We start from the raw sequence: 9,950 nt of genomic DNA, 5'->3' as shown, positions 1-9,950 counted from the left end.
CATCATAAATATCATTTGGAGGAACCTTTATGGTGCACTCATAAGTCTTTGTCAGTACATTTTAGGGGCTTTGAAAAACCCACGAACTCTGAATGAACACTTTTTTTGCTCTAAATCATTAAAGATCATCTTAAAGTGCATCTCCTCTGCTGTTGTCAACTATAGAGATTTTTCAACACCCATAAGGCTTTGCATAGAGGAGGATTCGGATATTCTCATAGAGCATGAAGGGAGGAATTAATGCACAAGCAGAACGTAAAAAGAAATAAACACACAGAAAGGAAGCGGTGCTTAAATATAAATAAATCTGAAATAAAAAGCAGAAGCCCTTCTGAACCCTTTCCTGTTTGATAATGTCTAACCGTCTTCTTTTATGGTGAGACTTTATCCCTGACAGCCATAACTGAAGCACTCTTGTGTCGTGGGAACAATAAACATCCCATAAGTGTTCAGCATGCTCTAAAAGCCTTCGCCCGTAACTCTAAAGCTGCTCCGCACAAAGCAACTCCATGTTCCTAATGGAAAATATCGCCTGACCCTGTCCGCTGACGTGGTCAATGCGGCCAGTAATGGGAACACATCGCCTCCTGGCAAAAACCGATGATGAATAGACTTCTGTTTGGTGGGGAACTTTGACTGTCTGACTCCTCTGGGCTCAAACTCTCTTGCTTTGTTAGTGTACAAAAAATGAAACGTACTGTACCACATAGATGCTGGGTAAAAGGTGCAATAACACTTGCTTGTGAGGAAGTTTAGTTTTTGCAAGATCCACCAAAGAAAACACATCAAGGGAGAGAATATTACGCATTGATGAGCAGACGACGCTGAGTCATAGAGGGATGCTGTGTTTCCATTTTAATCCTACAAGCTGTCTTCTGAAGGGGGATAAATGAAATATTAACCTTGATTTTTCAGGAGGGATTTAGTTAGTTAGGTTGTGGGAGAACATTTTGAAAGCTGAGGTATGAGTTCTGCCTTTTGTACCACTTGAAACTTTCCTTTTCTTGGCCGCTACCCTGCAGATCACTTTGCTTTTGACCTCACCACTTCAAGACTCATTGATAAATAACTCCCAACAACACCTTTAGGTCGCTTTTAGCTATGTTTATCTTATAATTTTGCTCCTTTTGGGCCACAACCAGATTCAAACATCTGGAGGTGCAGCCAGGTTAAAGGCCCTTTGTTCAAAGATCGAAAGAAAGAAAAGCATCTCTTCAGTATAAAGGTAGATTTGAGGTTTTTCTAACCTGCCTTGATCCCTGCTTTTTTGCATGTTTTTTGCATTTACAGCTCCAGTTTCTTAATGCTAATGAAACCTTTGCGGTTCACCTGTTCAGCTTTCAGCATTTTGAGTGTCTTTTGTCCCTATGTAGACACACAGAGGTGACGAGTCTTTCTCAGGGTGTCTGCTTCAATCCGAGGCAGTATTACTGGACAGAACATTAGTACTGAGACATCAAATACTGTACGACAGAAATCTATTTTAATCAACACAATGCATCGACACATGGGCTCCCCTGGAACATCCAGATAGGATTTAGACTGATGCCATGCAATGAGATCTGACATGTTAAGATGCCGGGCACATACAGCTGTGAAATCAGATGAGGATGATGAGCGGGGCAACCATGTGCTGAACTGTAGTGATATGAGCCAGGGGATTATGGGTACAGTAACTGCAGGGCAAGCGCTGCAAGAATACACATCTGGGATGGAGATGAGTTCAAACGCACAGGTCTGATGATGGCTGGGTGATGGATGAATCGAAGGACAGATGGACGTGGAGGCGAATGAGCGGGAAACTCAGAAGTGAATAGATGAGCGAACGGATGGCTGGTGCATTGCAGAGGCAGAGCAAACCATTTTCTTAGCCCGTCCAAAGAGCGCAGTGATAGAAATTGGACCTGACCATGCCAGAGGCTGCCGATGAGACACACTCGCACACACACGGAGGAGCATCACTGAACCTCAGAAGGACAGTTTTTGACGCGAGCAAAGTTAGAGGGCCCGCAACACGAACACTCGAGACGACCTCAGGGGCCGCAAGTCCAAGTCGAGTCCACTGAAACAGCCAGACTGCATTTATTAAATATTTAAAGCTGCAGATGGACTGTACATTTATACAGTAGATATAGTTTCACTGGAATGAATAGTTGAATGATACAAAATTATTATTTTTTTTAGGTTAGAGGGAACCTGGAAATGTGCAGAAAATTAAGAGATTATTGGTAGTTAGATGGACATGATTGCACCTTTGGCTGTCAAAATAATCTGCTGATTATTTTCTCAGTTTGCTGTTTCATCAAAGTTGAAGCATTTTCATTTCAGTCGACATTATGCGTGTTGAGAACAGGCTGTCCTCCAGCAGCCCTCCCACTCCCCAAGAATCTGAAGGATGTATTAGATGATAATACAGTAAAATAATAATAAAAGCTGAGCTAAGATAATCACAAGGAGCTGGAATGGCCTCAGGTTTTGCACCACTCGGCAGCTGCAAATTAATAACGCCAAGAGAAGTGTTTTTATAATTGAATGTGGAATTTTCCAGCATTAAGCAATAATTTTTTTGGCTGCAGCTTCTCCTTTTTCAACATGACAGACTAAGTGCTGATACATCTTGTCTCTGTCCTTGTTGCTAGGCACTCACAAGCCACCTGTCAGCTGGTACGTTTAGATTTTCCGGAGCTGAAGTTTTATCGGCGAAGCGTGGCCGCCCACTGTGCTGAGTGATCCTACAGAACACATGCATCCGGTGATTTCTCTCTTTTATACTCTCTGGCTCTTGTACACACACACACACACACACACACACACACACACACACACACACACACACACACACACACACACACTGCCCCGGCTGCCTCCTAGCCGAAGCTGCCAGTGTGGCAGAACCAGTTGCTTTGACAAAGGACACAAGTTCCCCTGGGTGTCAGTAGGACTGAAGCCTTGATGCCCTGAATATACTGGAAGTGTGGCTGTTTGCATGTGGGTGTGTGTTTGTGCGTCTCTGTAGTGTATGCAAAGGGCCTGTGTGGTTATGTCATACTCGTGAGGACCAAGTGTGCTCACAAGCATAGCGAGGCCGGGAAGCGATTGGTTAAATGGTAATTTTAGGGGTCGGAGCTTCAGGTTAAGGTGAGGTTGAATGTGTGCAGTGAGTGTGAAACATAATATAAAGCTTTTTTTTTTTTTTCAGCGATCACATATGTGCATGTGCAAATGGACAGATTTAAGGGTTTTTGATCTAAATCTATATGACCAGAACAGAGAGGGAAAATCCTGGATTTAGGTATTTAACACAGATTTGAACAGATTTGAGAATATTCTGCAGTAAGAGTGTGCAGAGTTAAGTTACAGTTCAGTGCCAGGCGAGATGAAGATCTGGGGATTAGCTTCATGAAGCTTCAGAGGAGTAACTCAAGGTCTTTGCTTTTCTGTCTCACCTTTTCTTCTGTTATATCACACTGGGACCCTGAGCGCATCTCCATTATCGGAGCAATACACCAAGACGAACGGATGCATAAACAAACAAAATGATTGTGGTTTGTGTGTCTTTGTGATAATTTTATCTCTTCAGTCATTTTCCATTTCTTTGTCGTCTGTGTCTCTTTGTGGTTTTTTTTTGTGTCTCTTTGTGCTGTGGTTGCTTTATTCTTTTTGTGCTTGTTTTATTCTCTTGTCTTTCTGCATTTACTCTTTGAGGTTGTTTTTCTCGCACAAGAAATGTTAATGTAACTTCAAACAGAGGTTCTGGCCTTTCTACCCCTTGGGCCGCTGGTCCTGTACCCTTTGGGCCCTTTCAGTAATGTGTTTTGTAGCAGTTACCTATCAAGAAATGTCATATTTACCATTATATGAAGGCCTCTGCAGACACAGTTGCACCATTTAAAAAACCCCAAAACATAAATACATAAATTTCCACGCGAAATCACATAAATACAACTAAAACAAATAGAGTTATATTCATAAGATGTCACCATAGTCATAAATAAACAACTTAATCTTAATTTTACACTTAATCCAATGAACCGAAGTGATGAAAAGGATCAAATGTCTGAAAGAAAGAAAACATCTGTAAAATGTGTCTCACATCACAGACAATGCAGCAGAGACCAGATGAGATGGAGATGAGACAGAGCCCGACGTTTCTGTGAATGGCTGAAGCATTTGTGCTCATGTCTGTATGAAATTCTAATGCTCCATGCATTAATTAGAAGCTGCACACTGAGACAAAAGCCTCATTTGGTTTTTATCTGCCAACATGAAGTTCTGGTCAATGTCTGCCTCAGATTTCTATCTTATTATCCTCCTTTTGTCAGGCGTCAAAGTACCGAACCTTCATTCACTCACATTATGTAAAAGGATGAATGCGGTGGATTTGCTGCTCGCTAACATTCCTCATGGCTGCAGCACCATATGTGGAGCTGCTCACTTAGCCCATGCATGGCTGGCTTTTGTCATTAGCAAAGAATTAAAAAAAACCTCTAATTAGGCCTTGTAATTTCCAGCATTCCTCTCCCCCCTCAAGTAAAGATCCAGCGGTTTTCATGGAAAAATCTGAGTGAGCTTATTCAAACAGATAAAAGCAGGAACATGTGAGACAAATTGAGAAAGTCATGTCAGGCCGGCGTTTGACTTAAAACATTATAAATTAAAGTGTCCAACCCCGGCAGGGAGCGCTTGTGATTTGTTATTCTTGTCGTTATGTGATTTAATTTGCATTCACATCTCTGAGGGATACTGTAAGGTAGCATAAAGCGCTCAGCTGTGAAGAATTGGAATGAACCCTGCAGCTCGGTGCTTTTTTTAACGGGGACATGTTTTCATTATTTTGTTTTCAAAAGCAGCTCATAAAGACTGTTAAATAAACATGGTTTAGTGGAATTTTCAAAGCAAATGGAAGCAGTCATAACTCGTGTTAATACTGTGAGAGTCTCATTCTGTGGATTTTTGTATTCATGATCCTCAGAGGCTGAAGCCTCATGGCTTTGTTGATCCCCAGACATTTCTTCTAACACCACCACGGGGTTGACATTTGTGGTTTAGAGTGAAATATCCCAACAGCTATTAGATGGATCGAAAGAAAGAAATTTTGTCAAGAATTCTTGGTTGCCAGAGGATGAATCCTCATCATTTTAGTGGTGCCCCAACTTTTCTAACACCACCAGCTGGTCAAAGTTTGCCTCTCTATCTCCATATCTCAACAAATGTTGTGTGGACTTCCATAATATTTCATGCAGATATGTGTGGTCCCCAGAGGATGAACCACATTCCCATAAGCTTCAGCTGTACTCTGTGTTAGGCATTAATTAGCAAACGTTAGCATGCTCACTTGACTGAGATGGCGAATATTACAGCTGCGAGCATCACCGTGGTCTTGTTCTTAAATCATGTGTGTTTTATTTGAGGTTTTGTGAATGAACTCTTGATGGGGAGGCTGCAATATCCTCTAGTCCTCCCTCTTACTGGGTGCATCTTGTGGTGATGAGGAGGTGGATGCACCTGGATGAGCAACATTTAAGTCAAATGTAGTGGTGCATTTGGTGTCACACCACTGAGGCAGCACAGTCCCTGACCGCAGATCACTCCTGCTTCACAGCTTAATAAGGTTAAACAAAAGCATGGACAAATCATGCTGTATATTCACACAGTGATGTGGTCTGGCCTTGTTTCACTGGGCCTGTACTGGATGTCTTTACTCTGCAGGAGGAAGACATGATCTGAAGTTGGTTGACTCATAATCTTGGCATTGCCGAAGGATAAATGGTGTTCTGCAGGCTGCTAGCTCCCCTTGGTGGAGAGAGTCGGTACACAGGAGTAAACAAGGGTCCTGCTGGCTGTGAATTTAATCTGGTGCTCCATTTCCAAATAAGAAAACATGCAAATAATCAGTTACAGCCATTAACAATCAGCAAAAAACCTTTAAATATATTTATTCGGAAATGAGATGTTAAAGTTCTCATTGACACCCAGAGCTTTGATTTTGAGCAAGACTCATAATAAATCCCAGAAAGGACGAGTTCAAACTCAAATATCAAAGGCCGAATGTCAGCCCGAACTGAATCAAAGAAGTTCCCATCATAATTCATTCTGCACTGTGTCTTATTCAAAGCAGAGGCAAACTTTAATCCGTTCACTGTGCATCTTCACTTCAGGGCTTCTTCTTTCTGCTTTCTTTTGTCAGAGCCTCACGCAGCAGAAACACATTAGCATACTTCCATAAACAAGGGAGCAAGGCTTGATTTATTTTGCCAGCAAGTCCTCCTGGGAGTGGAGAGAGAGAGAGAAAGCTCATCAAGGCGTGCAGTAAAGTGGAACTTAGACAACAAAGCCACTCGGGCTGGAACAAACTGATGTTTCAGCGCTGAAGATCTGAGTTTTTAGCAGAACTTCTTAGGACGAAAGTGAGACATCAACGACGTGTAACATCAGTAGACTATACCACCGTTCATCCATTCACGCTCCCGTGCTAATCCAATCAGAATGGAGAAAACAAAACAAGCTAATTCCTGCTAAATATCGCTAACCACCAGTGGAATGTATTGATATACAAATTTGAAGTATTTCCACATCATACAACTGAATACTTCTACTCCACTCACCATTCACTGGCTTTATTTAACCACTGGTGACTGCATCTTATTTTCTGACTCAGGTTGAATTCAGCTTTGTGTGAAGTGAAACGTCTTGTAAATTGATTTATTCTATTATTAGAGGGGCAGGAGGACACATGTAAAAAGTCAAAATAAAATGTCTTTACTCAAACACACCGGTTAAAACTAGAAGAAAAGACCTCAGGAAGACACTAATTCTACAAGTGAGATAAGATAAAACTTTATTTACGTGGAAGATATAGAAGAGATAAAACAGACATAGAAGAGATTAAAAAAAAAGTAAATAAAAAAGGATACACAATAGAAATCAGCTAAATATAATACATTATATGTGAGTATAAGTAACAACTTCTTATCCGTTTTGCAGTTTGCTGGCCAGCCTGAAAACTTGCAGAGCAGAAACATCCTTTTCTCTCGCCGATGATTCAGCTCTTGCAGGGGGATCCCGAGGCGTTCCCACACCAGATGGGATATTTAGACCCTCCAGCATGTCCTTGATCTTCCCCTGCTTTTGTATTCTCCCAATTGGTCACAACAATCGCCATAGGGAGGCGTCCTGAGCAGATGTCTGAACCAGCTGAACCGTCTACAAAAGGAAATACTGATTTTATGTCAGTACACATAATTTGTTTTATTTCAAAGATCTGTGACCCCAGAAACTTCCAAACAAAGCGGTGAAGCTTCTCAACTGCCTTGGTATAATTGGGCTATTTCAGTTATTGTGACTCAAGTCCAGCACAGGTCAAAAAAAAGGCCCATTACAACACACTGATTCAGTGTTTTAGGACAGCAAAACTTCTCAGCACGAGCTCACACACAAGTTAGTGCTGCGTGCTAATTCCAAGCATTTTTAAGTGGATAGTTTGTGGAAGACACATTGGAAAATTTATAAAATTACACCAGTAATACTGAAAACATCCTGATTTCTGAGTCACTGTTGATGGCGACACAGAGCAGGAGAAGCTGCTCACAGCTGCAAACAATTAAAACAAATGACGGGTGATGCTGAGACAGCTGGAGAAAGGTTATCTGAACTCGCCCCCCCAAAAAAATAAAAATCTGAATCTAAAGTTCTGTTTTCCTTCTGTGAGTTTAATTGATATTGTGGGTCGCACTTTGATTTGCATCCATCGTGTAGATGCTGACAGAAGCCTGTGCAATGACAGTCAGGATACTTTTAATACTGCATGCAGACTGCAGCAGTGAGGAAGAAGCAGACCTGACAGGTGCACTTCAAGAAGTCGCACTCTGGCGACCCCAGGTGGCAGCATGGTGATATTACAGGGTTATATTAGGGCATACTACATAATAATTAGTGCACAATAAAGGGAACAGGCACATATAACAACTGTATGTATGAACAGTGCATTTAAATCAAGAATCAGTTCTGTATGTCCTCTGCAACTGGAACACATATTTTGAAATATTCTGTGTATTTACAATAGCTTTCAGGAGTTTGAAGGACTTTATTGGCCCCGAATGATATGCTGTACACTCATGAAACCTTCAAGTGTTTTTGAGTTTGTGAGTCTGTGGAGATGTCTCTCTGGATGTTTGCAGCTGACATGAGTGTTTGAAACCTCCATTTTGAACATGTAGCGCTCCATCTGCAGACAGCATCTCCCGTCAAAGTGCACCAAGAAAACCTGACTTTCATTTGATGAAGAATCTGCTGCGCTTCGTTCAAGACTCACATTTCCATCGTGGAGTTCACCGCTTTGAAGGCTGGCGAGACATCTGATCCCAGAATATCAAGAGCAAAAACACACACGACCTTTTCATGTTGAATCAATTTGTAATGTGAGAAATGTCAAGCGGTGTCACTTTGCAGGGAAATAACAAGTGCAGCGCTCAACGAAAATGGGCTAAATCTCAAGCTCCAACCAAAGATTAATGTGTTAACACCGTCCCACAGGTGTTAAACATGGGCTTTTTATTAAACAGGTACTTTATTTTGACAGCATATCTGGGAAAAATGCCAGTTTACACCATAGAAAAGGCTTAGCAGAAGGTCGTGAGCCACGTCCTTTGTTTATGGAGCCGATTTTACGAGCAAGGTCAATATGCTCCTGCTTTATGGAAGCATGAGTGCCACAATGTTCAGCTTATTGGTTTGGGGTTTTGTTTTTTTTTTTGCTTTATAATGAATATCTATAACCCATCCTTGTAATGTTCCTCAGGGGAACTTGTTTTATTGCTGCTTTTTCTCCAATTACAGTTTCAAGCTTATCATACTTCAGTGAGATATGTGATGTTATGCTGAAAATATACATTAAAATGGTTTCATAGTGCATCCGTAGAGAGGTTACAATGCCTTTCTCACTCTAGATTTATCTTGTTTCGGGCCTTGAGAAACTAGAATCCATACTTTCATAACGTGCTTTATATACTGGAACAGTTCTGCCTCTCTGACTCTGTTAACCACTCCATGCTGCCATATTGGCCGGCTCGCTCCTGTAAAGGAGATGATGCATCTCAAGAGACAACTTAAAGCATCTCTAATCGATATTTTTATGATAATGCATCCTCTGACGATGTGAAAGGAGTTTTTGTCTCGTTGTTTTGCATTCTGGCCCACAGCTTTAGAGACAATGCTGGCAGTGTGTTTCTGCAAACCACAGATATGCTGAAACTTAACGTTTCTTCACGTTTCGTTCTTTATCTGAAATACGTCATATGATGCAAAGGACACTGAAGTAGTCCTGTCGAATGTAATGGAGTAGAAGTATGATAGAACGCTTAAGTAAAAGTACAAATGCCTTACGTTTGTGTGTACATAGAACTTTATTTTCTCCTCCTGCTTTGTCATACTTCTGCTCATTTGAGTAGGTAATAATCTACTTTTTTACTTCACTACATAAATCTGACAGTTTATCAGAATAATTGTAATTTTGAGCTTTGGTCTCTTTGTTTCAATCAATCGATTCATAGAGGAAACAATCAGGTGATTAACAGTCACGGGGGTGTTTTTCTGCATGGAGTACTTTTACTTTTAGTACTTTGAGTGCATTTTCCTGATTACACTTACATACTTTTATCAAAGTAACAGTTTCAACTTGTGCCAGAGTATATTTCAGTGTGGTATTAGAACTTTTACTCAAGTAAAGGGTCTGAATACTTCCTCCAGTGGAAACGGACCGTGGAAAGCACAAACATTGATTTTAAGTTCATGGTTGATTCTCTTCATTGATTTCTGATTTGAATCAATACCAACACGTGTGTCTTTGTTATCTGACCACAGTATCAACAGTTTGTCACTGATAACATGAAGGCAATTCAAGAGTGATGAAATGCGCACCCCCGTCCTCCCCCTCCCTCCTTCATCCCCTCCTC

Source organism: Chaetodon trifascialis, chromosome 24, assembly GCF_039877785.1.
Source record: "Chaetodon trifascialis isolate fChaTrf1 chromosome 24, fChaTrf1.hap1, whole genome shotgun sequence".
Taxonomy (NCBI): Eukaryota; Metazoa; Chordata; class Actinopteri; order Chaetodontiformes; family Chaetodontidae; genus Chaetodon; species Chaetodon trifascialis.
This window is presented reverse-complemented; position numbering follows the sequence as displayed.